Source organism: Oncorhynchus gorbuscha, linkage group LG25 (assembly GCF_021184085.1).
Source record: "Oncorhynchus gorbuscha isolate QuinsamMale2020 ecotype Even-year linkage group LG25, OgorEven_v1.0, whole genome shotgun sequence".
NCBI lineage: Eukaryota > Metazoa > Chordata > Actinopteri > Salmoniformes > Salmonidae > Oncorhynchus > Oncorhynchus gorbuscha.
Genome location: NC_060197.1, coordinates 13,318,843 through 13,339,544, shown reverse-complemented (window position 1 = coordinate 13,339,544; position 20,702 = coordinate 13,318,843). Strand labels below are relative to the sequence as shown.

At 43.1% G+C, this 20,702-nt stretch overlaps 1 protein-coding gene across 1 annotated transcript in view; it reads right to left on the bottom strand.

The window, feature by feature from the left end:
* The window catches only part of LOC124013981 (conserved oligomeric Golgi complex subunit 5-like), a 114,864-nt gene that overhangs the window by 52,004 nt on the left and 42,158 nt on the right, over positions 1 to 20,702 (bottom strand). The window lies entirely within an intron of this gene.

The following is a 20,702-nucleotide window of genomic DNA, read 5'->3' as shown; positions in this document are numbered from 1 at the left end:
ACCCCCCCCCCCTTAAAAGATTTAGATGCACTATTGTAAAGTGGCTGTTCCACTGGATGTCATAAGGTGAATGCACCAATTTGTAAGTCGCTCTGGATAAGAGCGTCTGCTAAATGACTTAAATGTAAATGTAAATGTAAAAGCTGCATTTTGTGTTTACTTGTTTATATTACACAAAGATAACCCATTTGTTTGAAGATCTGAAACATTTAAGTGTGACAAATGTGCAAAGAAATAAGAAATCAGGAATATATATAGTGTCTTGGCTGATTTCTTTTGATTTTCCCATGATGTCATGCAAAGAGGCACTGAGTTTGAATGTAGACCTTGAAATACATCCACAGGTACACCTCCAATGTGTAAACAAAAAAGTGATAAAAAAGTGATAAACAAATCCAAATATATTTGAGATTTTGTAAATTAGCCACCCTTTGCCTTGATGACAGTTTTGCACACTCTTGGCATTCTCTCAACCAGCTTCATGAGCCTCGTTAAAGGTTAATTTGTGAAATTTGTCCTTCTTAATGCGTTTGAGCCAATCAGTTGTGTTGTGACAAGGTAGGGGTGGTATACAATATCTCCAAGATGGCATAGCAGTCAGACGTCCTTTGTCCTCGTCTTGTCCCGTATATATATATATATATTACATCTTTCTTCGCATATCTTTTCTGTATTTTCTTATCCAAAAACTCAACTTCAAAACACTCTCCTGCAACCCGCCTCACCAATTAAAAAAAAAAAGTATTATTTACCTCAAATCTGAAATCCACAATAGAAGCTAGCCAGAAGCTAACCAGAAGCTAGCCAGTTTACTGGCTAACGTTAGTATTCAGCTAACCACGGTTGATGCTCATCGGCTATCCTTTAGCTCGAAAAGCTATCGCCAGTTTTGTACAACGCGACTCAGACCAGAACATACCGGACCTATTTTTCTCTCCATATCCCCGGATTTCAACCGAAAGCTCTGGACATTTACACCTGGATCTCGCAGCTAGCAAGCTGCTATCTGTGTGACTATTGGCTTACGCCCATCCCGGAGCAAACATCAATTATTCCGGAGCTAGCCAGCTGAAGAGTTCCATCAGCCACTCCTGGGTCACAATCCCCTATCCGGACACGTTTTACTGCCGACGCGGCGGCCACCCGGGCCTTCACGACTGGACTAACGATGTTATCTGCCCGAGGGAGTTATCCAACTGGCCCGTCCATCGCGACGTTACCTGAACACCCATCTGCGGCCCGCTAATCGTTAGCTGTCTTATCAGCTGCTATCTGAATAGATCTATCGGACAAATTTTCTTGGGCCATTGTAACTACATCTATTTTTTCCAATTGGATTGATCCCCTCTACCACACAGAACCCCACTAATTGACCGACGGAAACACACGAGGTGGTTAAAAACAGACCTCCATCCTATGCTAACTTGCTACAGATGGCCCGGCTAGCTGTCTGAATCGCCGTTACACCAACCAACATTACTACTAACTGGACCCTTATGACAACTCAACTACGCATGCCTCTCCTTAATTTATATGTGCATTGTCCATTACTTTTCTGGTTAGTGTTTATTGGCTGAATTCACTGTAGAGACTCTAGCCCTGCTCATTATACCTTATCTAACCTTTCAGTTCCACCACCCATACATGTGATGACATCACCTGGTTTCAATTATGTTTCTAGAGACAATATCTCTCTCATCATCACTCAATACCTAGGTTTACCTCCACTGTATTCACATCCTACCATACCTTTGTCTGTAGATTATACCTTAAAGCTATTTTATCTCCCCCAGAAACCCCCTTTTACTCTCTGTTCCGGACGTTCTAGATGACCAATTCTCATTGCTTTTAGCCGTACCCTTATCCTTCTCCTCCTCTGGTGATGTAGAGGTGAATCCAGGCCCTGCAGTGCCTAGCTCCACTCCTATTCCCCAGGCGCTCTCTTTTGATAACTTGGTTTCATGCATGTTAACATTAGAAGCCTCCTCCCTAAGTTTGTTTTATTCACTGCTTTAGCACTCTGCCAAACCGGATGTTCTAGCCATGTCTGAATCCAGGCTTAGGAAGACCACCAAAAATTCTAAAATCTTCATCCCTAACTACAACATTTTCAGACAAAATAGAACGGCCAAAGGGGGCGGTGTTGCAATCTACTGCAGAGATAGCCTGCAGAGTTCTGTCCTACTATACAGGTCTGTACCCAAACAATTTGAACTTCTACTTTTAAAAATCCACCTTTCTAAAAACAAGTCTCTCAACGTTGCCGCCTGCTATAGACTGCACTCTGCCCCCAGCTGTGCTCTGGACACCATATTTGAACTGATCTATCTTCAGATCTCGTGCTGCTAGGCGACCTAAACTGGAACATGCTTAACACCCCAGCCATCCTACAATCTAAGCTTGATGTCCTCAATCTCACTCAAATGATCAATTAACCTACCAGGTACCACCCCAAAGCCGTAAACACGGGCACCCTCATAGATATCATCCTAACCAACTTGCCCTCTAAATACACCTCTGCTGTTTTCAAACAAGATCTCAGCGATCACTGCCTGCATCCGTAATGGGTCAGCGGTCAAACGACCTCCACTCATCACTATCAAACGCTCCCTGAAACACTTCAGCGAGCAGACCTTTCTAATCGACCTGGCCGGGGTATCCTGGAAGGATATTGACCTCATCCCGTCAGTAGAGGATGCCTGGTTATTTAAAAAAAATGCCTTCCTCACCATCTTAAATAAGCATGCCCCATTCAAGAAATTTAGAACCAGGAACAGATATAGCCCTTGGTTCTCCCCAGACCGGACTTCCCTTAACCAACACAAAAACATCCTATGACGTTCTGCATTAGCATCGAACAGCCCCCGTGATATGCAACTTTTCAGGGAAGCTAGAAACCAATATACACAGGCAGTTAGAAAAGCCAAGGCTAGCTTTTATAAGCAGAAATTTGCTTCCTGCAACACAAACTCAAAAAAGTTCTGCGACACTGTAAAGTACATGGAGAATAAGAACACCTCCTCCCAGCTGCACACTGCACTGAGGATAGGAAACACTGTCACCACCAATAAATCCACTATAATTGAGAATTTCAAGAAGCTTTTTTCTACGGCTGGCCATGCTTTCCACCTGGCTACCCCTACCCCAGTCAACAGCACTGCACCCCCCCACAGCAACTCGCCCAAGCCTTCCCCATTTCAGCTTCCCAAAATCGAGTCAGCTTATGTTCTGAAAGAGCTGCAAAATCTGGACCCCTACAAATCAGCCGGGCTAGACAATCTGGACACTTTCTTTCTAAAATTATCTGCCCAAATTGTTGCAACCTATATTACTAGCTTGTACAACCTCTTTCGTGTCGTCTGAGATTCCCAAAGATTGGAAAGCAGCTGCGGTCATCCCCATCTTTAAAGGGATGGACACTCTTGACCCAAACTGCTACAGACCTATATATATCCTACCCTGCCTTTCTAAGGTCTTTGAACGCCAAGTCAACAAACGGATTACCAACCTTTTCGATTCCCACCATACCTTCTCCGCTATACAATCTGGTTTCAGAGCTGGTCATGGGTGCACCTCAGCCACGCTCAAGGTCCTAAACGATATCTTAACCGCCATCGATAAGAAACAATACTGTGCAGCCGTATTCATTGATCTGGCCAAGGCTTTCGACTCTGTCAATCACCACATCCTCATCGGCAGACTCGATAGCCTTGGTTTCTCAAATGATTGCCTCGCCCGGTTCACCAACTACTTCTCTGATAGAGTTTAGTGTGTCAAATCGGAGGGCCTGTTGTCCGGGCCTCTGGCAGTCTCTGTGGGGGAGTCTCAGGGTTCAATTCTTGGACCGACTCTCTTCTCTGTAAACATCAATGATGTCACTCTTGCTGCTGGTGAGTCTCTGATCCACCTCTACGCAGACTACGCCATTCTGTATACTTCTGGCCCTTCTTTAGACACTTTGTTAACAACGCTCCAGATGAGCTTCAATGCCATACAACTCTCTTTCCGTGGCCTCCAATTGCTCTTAAATACAAGTAAAACTAAATGCATGCTCTTCAACCGATCGCTGCCTGTACCTGCCCGTCCAACATCACTACTCTGGACGGTTCTGACTTAGAATATAAGGACAACTACAAATACCCAGGTGTCTGACTCACATCAAACATCTCCAAACCAAAGTTAAATCTAGAATTGGTTTCCTATTTCGCAACAAAGCATCCTTCAATCATGCTGCCAAACATACCCTTGTAAAACTGACCATCCTACCGATCCTCGACTTCGGCGATGTTATCTACAAAATAGCCTCCAATACCCTACTCAATAAATTGGATGCAGTCTTCACAGTGCCAACCGTTTTGTCACCAAAGCCCCATATACTACCCACCACTGCGACCTGTACGCTCTCGTTGGCTGGCCCTCGCTTCATACTCGTCGCCAAACCCACTGGCTCCATGTCATCTACAAGACCCTGCTAGGTAAAGTCCACACTTATCTCAGCTCGCTGGTCACCATAGCAGCACACACCTGAAGCATGGGCTCCAGCAGGTATATCTCTCTGGTCACCCCCAAAACCAAATTCTCCCTTTGGCCACCTCTCCTTCCAGTTCTCTGCTGCCAATGACTGGAATGAACTACAAAAATCTCTGAAACTGGAAACACGTATCTCCCTCACTAGCTTGAAGCACCAGCTGTCAGAGCAGCTCACAGATTACTGCACCTGTACATAGCCCATCTATAATTTAGCCCAAACAACTACCTCTCCCCCTACTGTATTTATTTATTTATTTTGCTCCTTTGCACCCCATTATTAATCTCTCTACTTTACACATTTTTCCACTACAAATCTACCATTCCAGTGTTTTACTTGCTATATTGTATTTACTTCGACACCATGGACTTTTTTGCCTTTACCTCCCTTATCTCACCTCATTTGCTCACATTGTATATAGACTTATTTTTCTACTGTATTATTGACTGTATGTTTATTTTACTCCATGTTTAACTCTGTTGTGGTATGTGTCGAACTGCTTTGCTTTATCTTGGCCAGGTTGCAATTGTAAATGAGAACTTATTCTCAACTTGCCTACCTGGTTAAATAAAGGTGAAATTAAAAACAATATTTTAAAAAATACAGAAGAAAGCCATATTTGGTAAAATACCAAACCCATATTATGGCAAGAACCGCTCCAATAAGCAAAGAGAAATGACAGTCCATCATTCCTTTAATATGACATGAAGGTCAGTCAATCCGGAAAATGTCAAAGTTTCTTCAAGTGCTGTCGCAAAAACCATCAAGCGCTATGATGAAACTGGCTCTCATGAGGACCGCCACAGGAAAGGAAGACCCAGAGTTACCTCTGCTGTAGAGGATAAGTTCATTAGAGTTAACTGTAACTCAGGTTGCAGCCTAAATAAATGCTTCACAGAGTTCAAGTAACAGACACATCTCAAAGTCAACTGTTTAGAGGATATTGTGTGAATCAGGCATTCGTGAGTGAATTGCTGCAAAGAAACCACTACTAAAGGACACCAATAAGAAGAAGAGACATGCTTGGGACAAGAAGCACGAGCAATGGACATTAGACAGGTGGAAATCTGTCCTTTGTTCTGATGAGTCCAATTTGAGATTTTTGGTTCCAAGGGCCATGTCTTTGCGACACGAATGATCTCTGCATGTGTGGTTCCCACCGTGAAGCAAGGAGGAGGAGGTGTAATGGTGCTTTGCTGGTGACACTGTTGATGATTTATTTAGAATTCAAGGCACACTTAACCAGCACGGCAACCACAGCATTCTGCAGCGATACACCATCCCATCTGGTTTGTGCTTTGTGGGGCTATCATTTGTTTTTTAAAAGGACAATGACCCAAAACACACCTCCAGGCTGTATAAGGGCTATTTGGCCAAGAAGGAGAGTGATGGTACTGCATCAGATGACCTGGCCTCCACAATTACCCAACCTCAACCCAATTGAGATGGTTTGGGTTAAAGATTGAAGGAAAAATATGCCAACAAATGCGCAGCATATGTGGGAACTCCTTCAAGGCTGTTGGAAAAGCATTCCTCGTGATGCTGGTTGAGAGAATGGCAAAATATATTTTGGTTAGTATAACACTTTTGGATTACTATATGATTCCATATGTTATTTCACAGTTTTGATGTCTTCACTGAAATTGTACAATGTAGAAAATAGTAAATAATGTAGAATACCCATAGAATAAGTAGGTATATATATATATATATATATATATATATATATATATATATATATATATATATATATATATATATATATATATATATATAATATAATGAGTGGAGAACAGGAGGGCTTCTTAAAGACAAAACTAACAGGTCTGTGAGAGCCGGAATTACTGGTTAGTAGGTGATCAAATACTTATGTCATGAAATAAAATGAAAATTAATTACTTAAAAATCATACAATGTGATTTTCTGGATTTTTGTTTTAGATTCCGTCTCTCACAGTTGAAGTGTACCTATGATAAAAATTACAGACCTCTACATGCTTTGTAAGTAGGAAAACCTGCAAAATCGGCAGTGTATCAAATACTTGTTCTCCCCACTGTATATATAAATAAATACATAGTATATGCCCTGTTGGGGCTCTGTGGCAGCTCAGTGCCAGTGTGATGTTTTCACGTTGCCTCGCCCCAGGGTAATACACAAACACTTTTTGTTCCCAGTGTAGCAGGTGCCGAGGGGGATCTTTCTCTTTTCGGCATAACAAAAATCAGGCTAATTGGTTTGGCTTGATTGGGCGCACACACACACACACACACACACACACACACACACACACACACACACACACACACACACACACACACACACACACACACACACACACACACACACACACACACACACACACACACACACACACACACACACACACACACACACACACACACACACACACCAGGAGTAGTGAGACCTTCGCTGTCGACCGGGAGGTGAGAGGAGCAGGCTAAAAATAGCCCCACTCAGTCTTAATGAGCATGTGGCAGCATACACGGGCTGCTTCCCAAATGGCACCTTATTTTCTACATAGTGCACTACGGGCCCTGGTCAAAAGTAGTGATCTACGTAGGGAGTAGTGTGCCGTTTTTGGTATTTACATTAACCCCCCTTCCATTTGGTTTGTACACTGCTGCTACTCACTGTGTATTATTATCTATGCATAGTCACTTCACCCCTACCTACATGTACAAATGACCTCTACTAACTTGTACCCCCGTACATAGACTCGGTACTGGTACATATATACCCTCGTTATTGTTAATTTATTGTGTAACTTTTTACTTTAGTTTATTTGGTAAATATTTTCTTAACTCTCTTGAACTGCACTGTTGGTTAAGGGCTTGTAAGTAGGCATTTCACGCTAAGGTCTACACTTGTATTCATCGCATGTGACAAATAAAGTTTGATTTGATTTGAGACACAGCCACACAGTACAGGGGAAGAACTCACCCTTCACAGACCATTACTGTATTGTTGTCGTCAGGCAGGCAGCTGCATCCTTATAGACACCATGTCAGATAACATCATTAAACCAGGCAGGGACTGTAATATTCACAGTGCTGAGTAAACACAAACACCTGGCTAGGTTCTTGGCTTCCTTCACTGCTAGGCCTATTCCTTGGCATGAAAGTGATGCACTGACCGTGAGGCTGCTGTCATGGCTTCGACATTTCTCATTTCAAGAGACGTCCCGGTAAAAAAAAAAATCATTCTGAACATATGAACGTAGCCAAGGTCACAGTGTTACATATTCAGCCGGCAGAGCCTGCCTCTTTACAGATGGCCTGGGTCCGCAGTATTACAATATATATCTCTATGGCTGAGCCTGCTGCTAGTACAAGGTTGGTGTGAACCGGATCCCACACACTCAGGGAAGACATCCAAAAAGGTACATCATCACACAGAAAACAACCATTTCTCATTATAAGTGAGGAGGATAGCAGGCCATATGTGCAGGCATATTCACATTCACAGGAGTGAGAAAGGCTTATTTTGGTGGTTACAAGATTAGATGCGTTTCTCTAGAGGAAGGTGGGCAACCATGGAGAAGAGGCTTTGCATGCTGTGTCTCGATTTTGTTTCGGAGAGAGGCATGCTTTAATGTTTGTGGTTTTGTTCTTTCTAAAACATTACAGGCAGGTTTAATGTTTGTTTTTTGGTGTGCACACGTGTGTGTGTATGTATGTGTTGTGGAGGAGGGTCTCTAAAAATCATTGAAATTTCTCTAATAAAGACACATTTAATGTTTGGTGGGTTGTGTGTGTTTGATGGTGGGCTGGGGGGCTGGGGGGGTGTCACTTCCTGATAGGAAGGTTTACTGTTTGACTGGTATTTGAGTGAAAGCAGCTTACAGGAGCTGTAATGTGAGCTACAGGGGGCCTAGCCATCAACAGTATGAAGCATTGTAACCACACACATACATTCACACACACAGCTTTTCTTTGAATAAGGAATTCATTATACAGAATGCATACCAAGGACGACGACTGACTCAACCTCAGAAACATTCCTCTCTGCTAGAATGAATAATTGAATGTAAGTCCTCTCTTGTGATCTCTTTTATTTTCCCCAGAGGATTTGAGGTCAGTGGTGTTAAGGCACTTCTGGGATTAGTTGCAGCCAGCTTCCAGGTAGCTCCCCCTGTCAGAGAGACTGAGGAAGCAACGCGAATGACAACCCTCTGCTTTGCACTTCCTTCCTAGAGACACCTGTTGGCCTGAATCATTACCCACTGTCCATACACCCTGTTAGCTTTTACCACCGAGTGGACATTCACTTTCACTCATTCACACACACTCACTCACACTCAGAGGGTATGACAAGAAATTGGTCAAACAAACCAATCGCTGATAAGAGGATGGGTGAGATGGTTTCCACACATGCTGGTGGGTTATGTACCATCTGACGTTTGCTTTCCTGTAAGTGTGTGTGTATGTGTGTGTGTGTCTCGGTTTTATGACAAATATGTGTTTTGAGGTAACAATATCAAACAACGCCTATGACAAATAGGTATGCCATGACTGGGCATATGTCTGTCTGGGGTAGATGTCCACCCATGGAGTAGGTGTCTGTCCTGAATGGGGTTCATGACTGGGCATATGTCTGTTTTAGGGTCATCTATAAAAATGCTGGGCAGGCCCAGTTGCCCATTATTTTGCCTACCATGACTATGTCCCCATAGAATGACAATGCCTTCATTCACAGGGCACGAGTGGTCACTGAATGGTTTGATGAGCATTAAAACAATGTAAACCATATGCCGTGGCCATCTCTGTCACCAGATCTCAACCCAATTTAACACTTATGGGAGGTTCTGGAGCGGCGACTGAGACACCACCATCAACAAAACACCAAGTGATGGAATTTCTTGTGGAAGAACGGTGTAGAATCCCTTCAATAGAGTTCCAGTCATTTGTAGAATATATGCCACAGTGCATTGAAGCTGTTTGGCTGTGGTGGCCCAAAGCCCTTTTAAGAAACTTTATATTGGTGTTTCCTATATTTTGGCAATTACCTGTATGTTGGTAGGTTAGGCACACTCTGACATCTGCTTTCCTGTAAGTGTGTGTGTGTGTGTGTGTGTGTGTGTGTGTGTGTGTGTGTGTGTGTGTGTGTGTGTGTGTGTGTGTGTGTGTGTGTGTGTGTGTGTGTGTGTGTGTGTGTGTGTGTGTGTGTGTGTGTGTGTGTGTGTGTGTGTGTGTGTGTGTGTGTGTGTGTGTGTGTGTACAGTATATCACCCCTCACATTTTTGTAAATATTTTAGTATATCTTTTCATGTGAAAACACTGAAGAAATGACACTTTGCTACAATGTAAAGTAGTGAGTGTACAGCTTGTTTAACAGTGTAAATTTGCTGTCCCCTCAAAATAACTCAACACACAGCCATTAATGTCTAAACCGCTGGCAACAAAAGTGAGTACACCCCTAAGTGAAAATGTCCCCTCAATGAACTGTAGCTCCCCAGTGCCGGCAGCACTCATGCAGCCCCAGACCATGATACTCCCACCACCATGCTTGACTGTAGGCAAGACACACTTGTCTTTGTACTCCTCACCTGGTTGATGCCACACACGCTTGACACCATCTGAACCAAATCATTTCACTTCATTGGTTCCTTCCTACAGACACCTGTTGGCCTGAACCATTACCCACTGTCCATAACGTTTACCAGGGAGTGGACATTTACACACACACATGCACACTCGGTGTGTATTTGTCAAACAAACCAATCGCTGATAAGAGGATGGGTGAGAATGTTCAGACACATGTAGGTGGGTTATGTACACTCTGACATTTGCTTTCCTGTACGTTTGTGTGTGTGTGTGTGTGTCTGTTTGATGACAAAGGTCCAATCTGCTTTGATGTAACAATATCAAACAACACAATAACGAGCTTATGATTTTACTTGACTTAATCTACAGCTGTCGGAGTTCCTCACAAAGTTGTATTCCTAAATTGCTCAGTTAAAACAGAGGTTAAATGCACCAAATTATTCAGGAGGAAAGGAGATTTTTTTTAAAGGTATGAAAGTACAGCTTTTTAAAAGAGATATAGAGAAAATAGAGGGTGTGTTAAGCAGAAGAGCCAGAAATAAGTGAGAAATAATATCTGCCGCGTAACCAAGGCAACCCCATAACAAACATCAGGAAGGCCTACTCAAGTCTTTTAGGGCTGGTTGTGTACAATTAAGACAGACACAAAATGCACACACGACAAACGGCCAGGAGAAAGAATGCGCTTTTTAGGAGAGGAGGATGGGTAGAAGACAGAGGGTGGGAAAATGACAGAGGAGTGAAAAGGTGACAAACAAGCGCATGTAGAGAGGCATCACAAGTGAGTCAATGAGAGAGGAAATGTTGGAGAAGTGTAAGAAACAAAAATCACTTGACAAACAATCCATGTGGTATCTATTTGGACATCACAGTACAGGATCAAACTCTACTCAGAAGACTTAGATAATTGGCTCATTTCTTCGAGGCTGGGGGGAGACGTGATATCGTCAAATATGAATATAAAATGAGGACTTCACCAATGTGCACGCACGCACGCGCACGCACGCGCACGCACACACACACACGCCTCCTGGAGTAATTAATAGCTAATGAATATGAGGAGACGATAGCTCAGCAGTCATATTCATGGTATCTTGAGCTGCTTCTGGTGTTGTTCGATGACAAACCTCTTGCCGTCTGCTAATGACTTGAGCATGAGGTGACTTATGTTTCTCCCAACATCACTGGCAATTAGTTTCCCTTGATTTGACATTCAAACTAAAAAAAAGGTCAACGTTTGAATAGATGCTAAAACGCTATTCAATATTCAAGACGTGTACAATAGCAAATTATGCCCATTAATTATCATACATTTACCACCAAATAGACACAAATCAGTGTCTTTCTGCTAGATGAACCGGAACCACAATAACAGGAAGTGGTCATGTGCTGCTCAGTTGGAAGAGCATGGTGCTTGCAACACCAAGATCGTGAGTCGATTCCCACTGGGGCCACCCATATGAAAATGAACGCACGTATGACTAAGTTGCTTTGGCTAAAAGCACCTGCTAAATAGCATATATTATATTCTGTGTCATAGGCGGAAGAAGTGTCCGACTCAGTACATCTGACCACAAAACAAGTGTAAAGTGGTAGAAAAATCCCACATTTTCTTGTGGACCAGTATATATGTCCATAGAGAAATCACCAGGTAGGCACAATGGTTTGTTCTGCTCGCTCTCCACCCAGAGCTTTAACTATAAACACATGTTAACTAGTGGGCCTGGTAATGTAAAACAGCGAGGGAAAGTGTTTTTCCCAGCACAGAACACTCTTCTCCCCGCTGGTACACAGAAGAAACACATGCTGAAAAATTGGTCCTCACAGAACACTGAGCTACACTGAGGAAACAATATCACTTTGTTTAAGCCAACTCGTCTCTCCTCATTTACTGACAGGCCACACCAGGAGCTTTGAACAGCTCTGCTCTGTCTCTGTATGTATGAGGAACAATCCCAAAGTCTCAACAATTAAATGAAGGGATGTTGGTAGGAGGACGGACTCCTCAACTTTCTGAACACTAGCAAAGAGACTACAGTATGTAGTAATACCCTGGCAACATGTTCCATTAAAAAAAAAACAGATCCTTCCCGATCAGCCCTGCTGGGGCAATCGTTATTAACACATACACCGCCAGTCTCTCCTTTGTGGTACCTCAAAGGTCAGCTCACAACAATAATGAATCCGTCACTACCATGCCGTAAATAACCTGTCAAATTAAGTGTGATAAAGATTATTCCCATCCATACGCGATTATCGTCACTCACGTTTTCATTGTTGTCGTTTCGATCAGTGACTGTTTCTGAACGACAAGGCTATACTTTCGACCTGTACCTTCTCTCGCGTGTTCTTTGTGCCTTCAAACAATACAAAGTAGGCCTAATACAGACATTATCTCTTGTCCTGTCTCTACTTAACCAATCAGCTGGGTGTAGCACCCAATCAGATTGAGCAAATTGTCACCTAAACACCATCAGATAGAATTCATAGCAAGCAGTGTACGGGAATGACATTCAGATTAACTGGAATGACATTCAGATGAACTGGAATGATATTCACTCATGGGATGCAAGGTAAAAAATAAATAAAAAGAACTCTCTGAAAGCCACACTTCCATTGTTACCACATAGAGACATATGTCACTGTGCATCTATGGCTAAATACAGTGCCTTGCGAAAGTATTCGGCCCCCTTGAACTTTGCGACCTTTTGCCACATTTCAGGCTTCAAACATAAAGATATAAAACTGTATTTTTTTGTGAAGAATCAACAATAAGTGGGACACAATCATGAAGTGGAACGACATTTATTGGATATTTCAAACTTTTTTAACAAATCAAAAACTGAAAAATTGTGCGCGCAAAATTATTCAGCCCCTTTACTTTCAGTGCAGCAAACTCTCTCCAGAAGTTCAGTGAGGATCTCTGAATGATCCAATGTTGACCTAAATGACTAATGATGATAAATACAATCCACCTGTGTGTAATCAAGTCTCCGTATAAATGCATGACTTGTTGTTGTCCCACTTGTTGTTGATTCTTCACAAAAAAATACAGTTTTATTGAAGCCTGAAATGTGGCAAAAGGTCGCAAAGTTCAAGGGGGCCGAATACTTTCTTATACACACACACACACACACACACACACACACACACACACACACACACACACACACACACACACACACACACACACGCACACGCACACGCACACGCACACGCACACGCACACACACTTTATATATATATATACACACACACACTCTTTCTCGCTCTCTTTAGCAGTGCACACACACAGATTGAAAAACCGCACTTTGGAGATGTTTTATAGCAGTTACAGAGAGTTAAAACAGGGATAGACACCAGTGTCACCCACCCACCCACCCACCCACACACACTTCATAGCAGACAAGACAGCTCATAATCCAGTGCCGTTATCACAGTCAACACGCCTATATTTGAGGTTTAATTAGATTTTAAAATGAAAACATCTCTCTCAATATCATGGCAAAATATGTTGAATAGCATCAGATTAGCAACAAAACGGGTAAGTTTGCTCTGTGGCCCATGGCAAAACGTGTAGAATTGTAGGTAATTAGCTTTAACAACACCAATAGTCTCTCTCAGCCTCATGGCAAAATATGTAGAAAAGCATGAGATTAGCTTTAAAACTGAAAATGTTTATCTTTGCCCCATGGCAAAACGTGGAGAGTTGCAAGAAGTTAAACAGCAACATTAGCCTTCAGGGACATTTTCTAGGAAATCATAAGCCGACACGGCAGTAGCGTAGCCAGATAGTCATTGGTGGGTGGATCTGCCAAAATTTTGGACATTTTGGAAAACTGCTAACTAAGGGAGATAAAGCACATAGTATATGCATAGTGACAAGACTTTCGGCCAATTACATTTCTAATTACATTGGTAACCATTTTAGAATAGCAATAAGGCGCCTCAGGGTTTTGTGGTATATGGCCAATATACCACGGCTCAGGCCTATATCCAGGCACTCTGCGCTGCGTCATGCCTAATAACAGCCCTTAGCCGTGGTATATTGGCCATATACCACACCCCCGTGCCTTATTGCTTAAATATATCCTGGTTGTGATTGCAGGACGGGGTGTTAGGTAAGTGTTCTGTTGATCTAGCTGTAGGACAATCAGAGCGGTGTATGTGACCAATAAAATGTGATTTGATTCGATTTTTGCTATTAGAGAGGAGAACGTTGTACCATCACAGAGAGAGACAGAGAGAGACAGAGACAGAGAGAGAGAGGACATAGTTGCAAAAGAAGGAGAATCATGCAGAGTGAGTGAGGGAAGGAACAAGAGAGATTGTGTGAAAATAAGAGAGAGAGAGAGAAAGAGAGCATGCACTGTAGAAAACCACCTTTTCACACATTCTGTCTGTTCCTCTCAACTTTTCTATCCCTCCCTCCCTGCCTTGCTCCCTCATTCTCTCTCTCTGCATGTCCTCATGTCTCCTGTGGTTCTCATGACACACGCAGACACAGGTGGTCAGACAGACTCGCACAGACTGACACAGGCACACACTCACTCCCAGGCTGAGGGGCCATCTGCTCCTGAGTCACCTCTGATCACGTCTATCCCACTCTCCATCCTTTAATTTCTCCATCGATTCCCTTCTCATCTTCCCTCCATCCTCATCTCGTGTCTCCAGACCTCTCTCTCTCTCTCTCTCTCTCTCTCTCTCTCTCTCTCTCTCTCTCTCTCTCTCTCTCTCTCTCTCTCTCTCTCTCTCTCTCTCTCTCTCTCTCTCTCTCTCTCTCTCTCTCTCTCTCTCTCTCTCTCTCTCTCTCTCTCTCTCTCTCTCTCTCTCTCTCTCTCTCTCTCTCTCTCTCTCTCTCTCTCTCTCTCTCTCTCTCTCTCTCTCTCTCTCTCTCTCTCAGAGTTCAGATCAGTCAGAGACAGGTCTAGAAATGATGCTAGTAATGGCTGGCTGACATTTCATGACTGTGATTCTAGATGACTAATAGGCTCTGGGTTTGGATATAAGCTTATTAACTTCTTCGGTATCGGTGCCCCGTCCGCGGGACGGTTGAGCTAAAGTAGGCTAATGCAATTAGTATGAGGCTATAAGTAACAAGAAAACTTCCCAGGACATAGACATGTCTGATATTAGCAGAAACCTTAACTTCTTGTTAATCTAACTGCACTGTCCAATTTACAGTAGATATTACAGTGAAATAAAACCATGCTATGGTTTCAGGAGAGTGCACAATTTTGAACATGATAGGTTATTAATAAACAAATTAGGCACATGTGGGCAGTCTTGATAAAAAGTTTTGAACAGAAATCCAATGGTTCATTGGATCAGGCTAAAACTTTTCACATACACTGCCTACATCTAGTGGTCACAATCTAAATTGCATCTGGGCTGGATTAATACATTATGGCCTTTCTCTTGCATTTCAAAGATGATGGTACAAAAAAATATATATTTGTATCTTTTACCAGACTACACTTGTGTTAGATTCTCCTACATGCCTTTCCACAAACTTCAAAGTGTTTCCTTTCAAATGGTACCAAGAATATGCATATCATTGCTTCATGTCCTGAGCTTACAGGCAGTTAGATTTGGGTATGTCATTTTAGGTGAAAATTTAAAAAAGGGGCGGATCCTTAGGTTTTAAGTGACAATCTCTTGATTGTGTTGATGAACTCCGATGAAGATACAACTGTATCTACAGGGACTACGGAAGAGGGCTCCAAGCACATTTCTTCCTGATATGCTGACAGTGTACTTGTTTATGCCTTTTAATACAGAGACAAGGTGCCGTCAGCGTGAAACTAGCTTTCATCTTCTCCAATCTTCTCTGTTTCTGGTGATAATATAACAACTATAAATAAGTCTAGTGTGCAGAGACACAGGCAATTAAACAGACTCATAATAATACATGTAGAGGGATGACTGAAAATAAACGGTTCTTCCAACCTATTTCCCTCCATGTTTACCCACGGCAACAGAGGCACAATAGCACTTTCTTAGCGTTTTCTGAGTAAGAGCTAAGTGAGAAAAACACGTTGACACTGATTTCCTTCTGTTTAGCTGGAGGGATACACAGTCAAAGCCCATTTGTAGCAGCAGACACAACACTTAAGTAACATCAGAATCGATTTAGATTAGGGCTATTCAACTGGGCCTCCAGGACCACAGCTCTGCTGTTTTTCAACTGGCCCCTGTAATCAGGGACTGATTCAGACCTGGGAAACCAGGTGAGTTGGCCTCTCTGGGCAATCAATGATAACACATCTATGGGGATTTAACAATAATACATCTATATAATAGCATGTAGAATTATTAGGCTAGACAATACACGATTAAATGCGTACGTAGGTAATCGTGTGCGGGAGATATCTTTCATAAGGAATTGAACTCTGGGTCCTGTATATATATATATATATATGCCATTTAGCAGACGCTTTTATCCAAAGCGTGTGCATACATTCTACGTATGGGTGGTCCCGGGAATCGAACCTACTACCCTGGCGTTACAAGCGCCATGCTCTACCAACTGAGCTACAGAAGGACCATATCCCCGTTCCGCAAATGAGACTCAGCATGGTGGTGTTCATGCCAGGAGTCATGCACACAGCCACACACACATACCACTAATCAAGGGGAATTACAACCTACACAGATGCATGTTAACATGGAAAACATGCATGACCTGGAAAGTGCACATTAGTAGCCTAGGCCAGATGAGCTCTAATGAAGGAGAGGTGGTTACTCATCTATACAGATTAGCCTTTATAGAGACCTGAGATAATGTGTATAGCCTCAACCTACACATCTATCGTTATCATCACAGTGAGCTGAACAGAACGTGGCCCATTACAGACTACGGAGAACAGACACGGGCCCAGATTATCCTGTTCTGTTCTCACCAGAGTTCTTTTTATGGTCAAAATCATTCCATTATGGTCCCAGGGTGAGACTGAGCAGGCTGCCAGTATGCATCCCTCCTCATCTCTTCTCTCCTGACCTCCTCTCATCCCGCTCTCCCTTCCCCCCAGAGTCTCTGAAACAGGACACTGTCCCCCTGAGAATACAGCTTTCTGGGTCACGGTGACAACGGCCAGGGTTTACACACTCTCCTGTGTGTGTGTGTGTGTGTGTGTGTGTGTGTGTGTGTGTGTGTGTGTGTGTGTGTGTGTGTGTGTGTGTGTGTGTGTGTGTGTGTGTGTGTGTGTGTGTGTGTGTGTGTGTGTGTGTGTGTGTGTGTGTGTGTGTGTGTGTGTGTGTGTGTGTGTGTGTGCGCGTGCGTTGGTGTGTGTGTGTGCGCGCGCGTGAGAGAGGGGAAGAGAGAGTGAGCGAGAGAATGAGGTAGTGAGACACACTAATGCTCAGAGAAACAGAGCAGTTTGTAATGGATAAGAAACACTTCAGATTAAAGAGGAGGAGATTAAGCATTTTACAACTCTCTCCCTCTCTCTCCCCCTCCTTCCCGCCCACACTTTCGCCATCTCTGTACCCGTCTCTCCTCCTCTCCCTTTCGGCCTCTTTCTCTCTGCCCGTCTCCCTCTCTTGTCTGAGTTGCAGTTTTGAGGAGTTTGTCTGTCAGCCAGTCTGTCTGTCAGCCTGCCTGTCTGTCTGCTGTGCTGCATAAGTGAATATCTCACGAAGGGAGAACGGGAGGCATGCTGCTTGTCTGATAGCAATTAGACCTTGACACGTTCACCTTGAAACCCCCTATCAACAAAAAACCTCCGCCCTCCCGTGAGCTACTCTTCCCTCTTCTGGTGCATAACAAGTAGAGAACGTCACTACATTCCCAACATCAAACCACAATAATGCTTGATGAATTTAACAAATCACCATGTGCAGGGAATGTAACAGTGGGGGGAAAAAAAACGAAAAACTGGAAGACGAGTTTGACTGTTTCAAGGGCACCCACACACTGCACGGCGCACATGCACGTTCCTAACTTCCTACTCCTTCAGAATAATACCTCTGTACATGTATATCAGACACCTACACACACGTACAGGTACTCAAGCAGTAGACAGTTGGAGGTGGCCGTTCTCCATTCCTGTTAGCATCGGTCTACTGTCACCACTATATAGTGCACTACTTTTGACCATATATAGGGAATAGAGTGACATTTGGGACGCAGCCTTAGTCTTTTATCTGAGCTGCCTGATAAGAACCAGGGACTGCACACTATAGCGTGCCACAGTGATGCTCTGACCAAGCCCTGAGTATACAGACACAGATCTGTGTGCATCACTCTCCAATTGCCAAGCCAGGCCTGAAATCGCAGTCAATAATAAATACTAGATGATTTATTGAGCAATAAAAACAAAAAGACAAAGTCCTTGAGGGTTTGACTATTCTCCAGAAGAGTTTTCATCTGTAGTGCAGTCAAGAGGGACGGAGGGATGAATGGATGGGCGGAGGAACAGGGTCAACATTTATCAGGCAAAAAGCGGTGTCCCCTTCGGGAGGTATAGTGGAATAAAAATGAAAAGAACAAGAGAATCGTGTTTATATGGGAAGGACGAAACAAAAGAGGGCAATAATTGGAGGACTATAAAATAAATGTCTCATGAAATGTTCACACACAGGTGAGAGGGTCCACGAGGAATTGTGATAGGACTAGAACAGTAGCCACCTCAATTTCCCTGGATTTCAGTGCATCCGGTAACAGCAGTCAGTTTGTTTGGCCTTGCAAACATTCGATCACATTCCAGGTCACTGGTTTACCGGACACCCGCGTAGCCCTCGACCTCTGGGGGCCGCAGCGCCTGTCATCGATGTCAATAAAACTTTTTTTTTTAAACATAATAAATCATTGAGTGTAACCCTCCAAAAAGTAATTCATTCATAAACCTTTTTAAATTTCCATATGTACTAGGAAGCGAAGTGTTTGTTTCTTGGGCTTCAGGAATTTGACTGAAAAAGTGCCACAGGTTTTTTTGACTGATTTGAAAGTATAACAGGGACAACGGACAAATGCCACGGTCAAGGCTACGATGGTGCCAGTGCAATGACTGGAGCTTACGGAGGTGCTCAAAAGCGCATGTAGTTCTTTATGAGTTTTAGTTTAGAAAACAATCTCTTTGCAGATGTGACAGTTACAGGGATGGTAAAAACAGCTTAACTTCAATAGCAACATCAGAGAAACTGGGCAGAAGGGATGAGGGCTTCAAATACAGCAGTTCTGTAACATTTAATTTTAGCCTCTCAAGTCTCCTTAATTGCCAGCCCCAACACATTACGGGAAAGAGATGAACTGTATAGGAAGCTCTGGGGTCAGTTCTTCTAGATACCGGACAGGCAAACAGATGATGGTATTTAGCAGACAAAAGTTCTTGAGGGCTTGAACAGAGAAAAAAAAAAAAAAAAAGTGGTTAGCGATTTTCGTTCATACTGGTGAAACCGGTGTTTGAGTTGTGTGGTTGCAAAGTCGACAGTCCCCAATCTCTGGAATATCTTAGCATGCCTCAAAATGTGTTTAAATTGTGTGAAGCACAATGGACATGTAAAGCACAATGTCTCAGGAAAGACTGTCTGAGTTGGCAACTCAGTAATAGTATGGACCTACAGGCCACGGTGAAAACATTTGCACACAAAATAGGAGGACTTCAGGAGACCAGGGGAGTCTCAAGTTGGATTTCATTTGATTTAGGCCTAAATGAATTTACCTTGAATATTACAGCACATTTGTGTAGGGTATTAGCCTGACAAAACCCGCTGAGCAAAACCCGCTCAACAATACAGTCTGAATTTATCCTCAAGCTAACTACTTTTTTTCTTCATTGTTAGGCTATCTGATGTGTCATTTTCATAAAAGGTTTATAAATAGCACCTAAATCGCAGCAACAAAAAAAACAGTATACATTTATAGATAGTACACTTCATAATGAAACAATCTCTAGTGAGTTAGTGTTGAGGGTGGGTTGACTATTATTGGCATGAATGCAGAGAAACTGCATTACCGCCAGTGTTTCAGGTATGATAGAAATACAGGGCTGAGGTCAATCGAGGTCGGACCAGGCGAGGACAGTGTTATTTTAGCTGCTGTGAGGGTCAGTATTAGAGATGTATTATATTCAGAGCCTTGACCGACTGCAGGGCGTGTTTCCCCGATAGCCGTACAGGGGTGGGGGGGGGGACCCTGGCCTCCAACCTCCAACTCAAGGCTTCCTGTCTAATATAATGTGAGTTTCTTATTAATAGTACTGTAGCCAACCTGCTCGCTGGGGTATAGGGCTGACAAATTATACACTTAACCTTGGAGAACTCCTAACATTTCCAGTAAACATTTTCAATAGAAGGTTCATATTGATTCGACTCTATTTAAAAAAGCATTCTCTCCAGTATCTGTTCAGTGAATCTAAAAGTAGATTTTAAATCTGAAACTGTACACTGACCAACGGAATGAGAGAAGTACAGATACATAGAGAGGTAGAGAGAGAGAAGCGGTAGAGAGAGGTAGAGAGAGAGTGGGAAGAGAGGTAGCGAGAGGGAAGAGAGTTTGAGAGAGAGGAGAAGAGAGAGAGAGAGATCAGTGATGACCATCTGGTCCTCACAGTGAGGTGTGCTGAAGGCAAAGCCATCTCAGTGGGCGTCGGCGCCGGAACTCAGCGTCA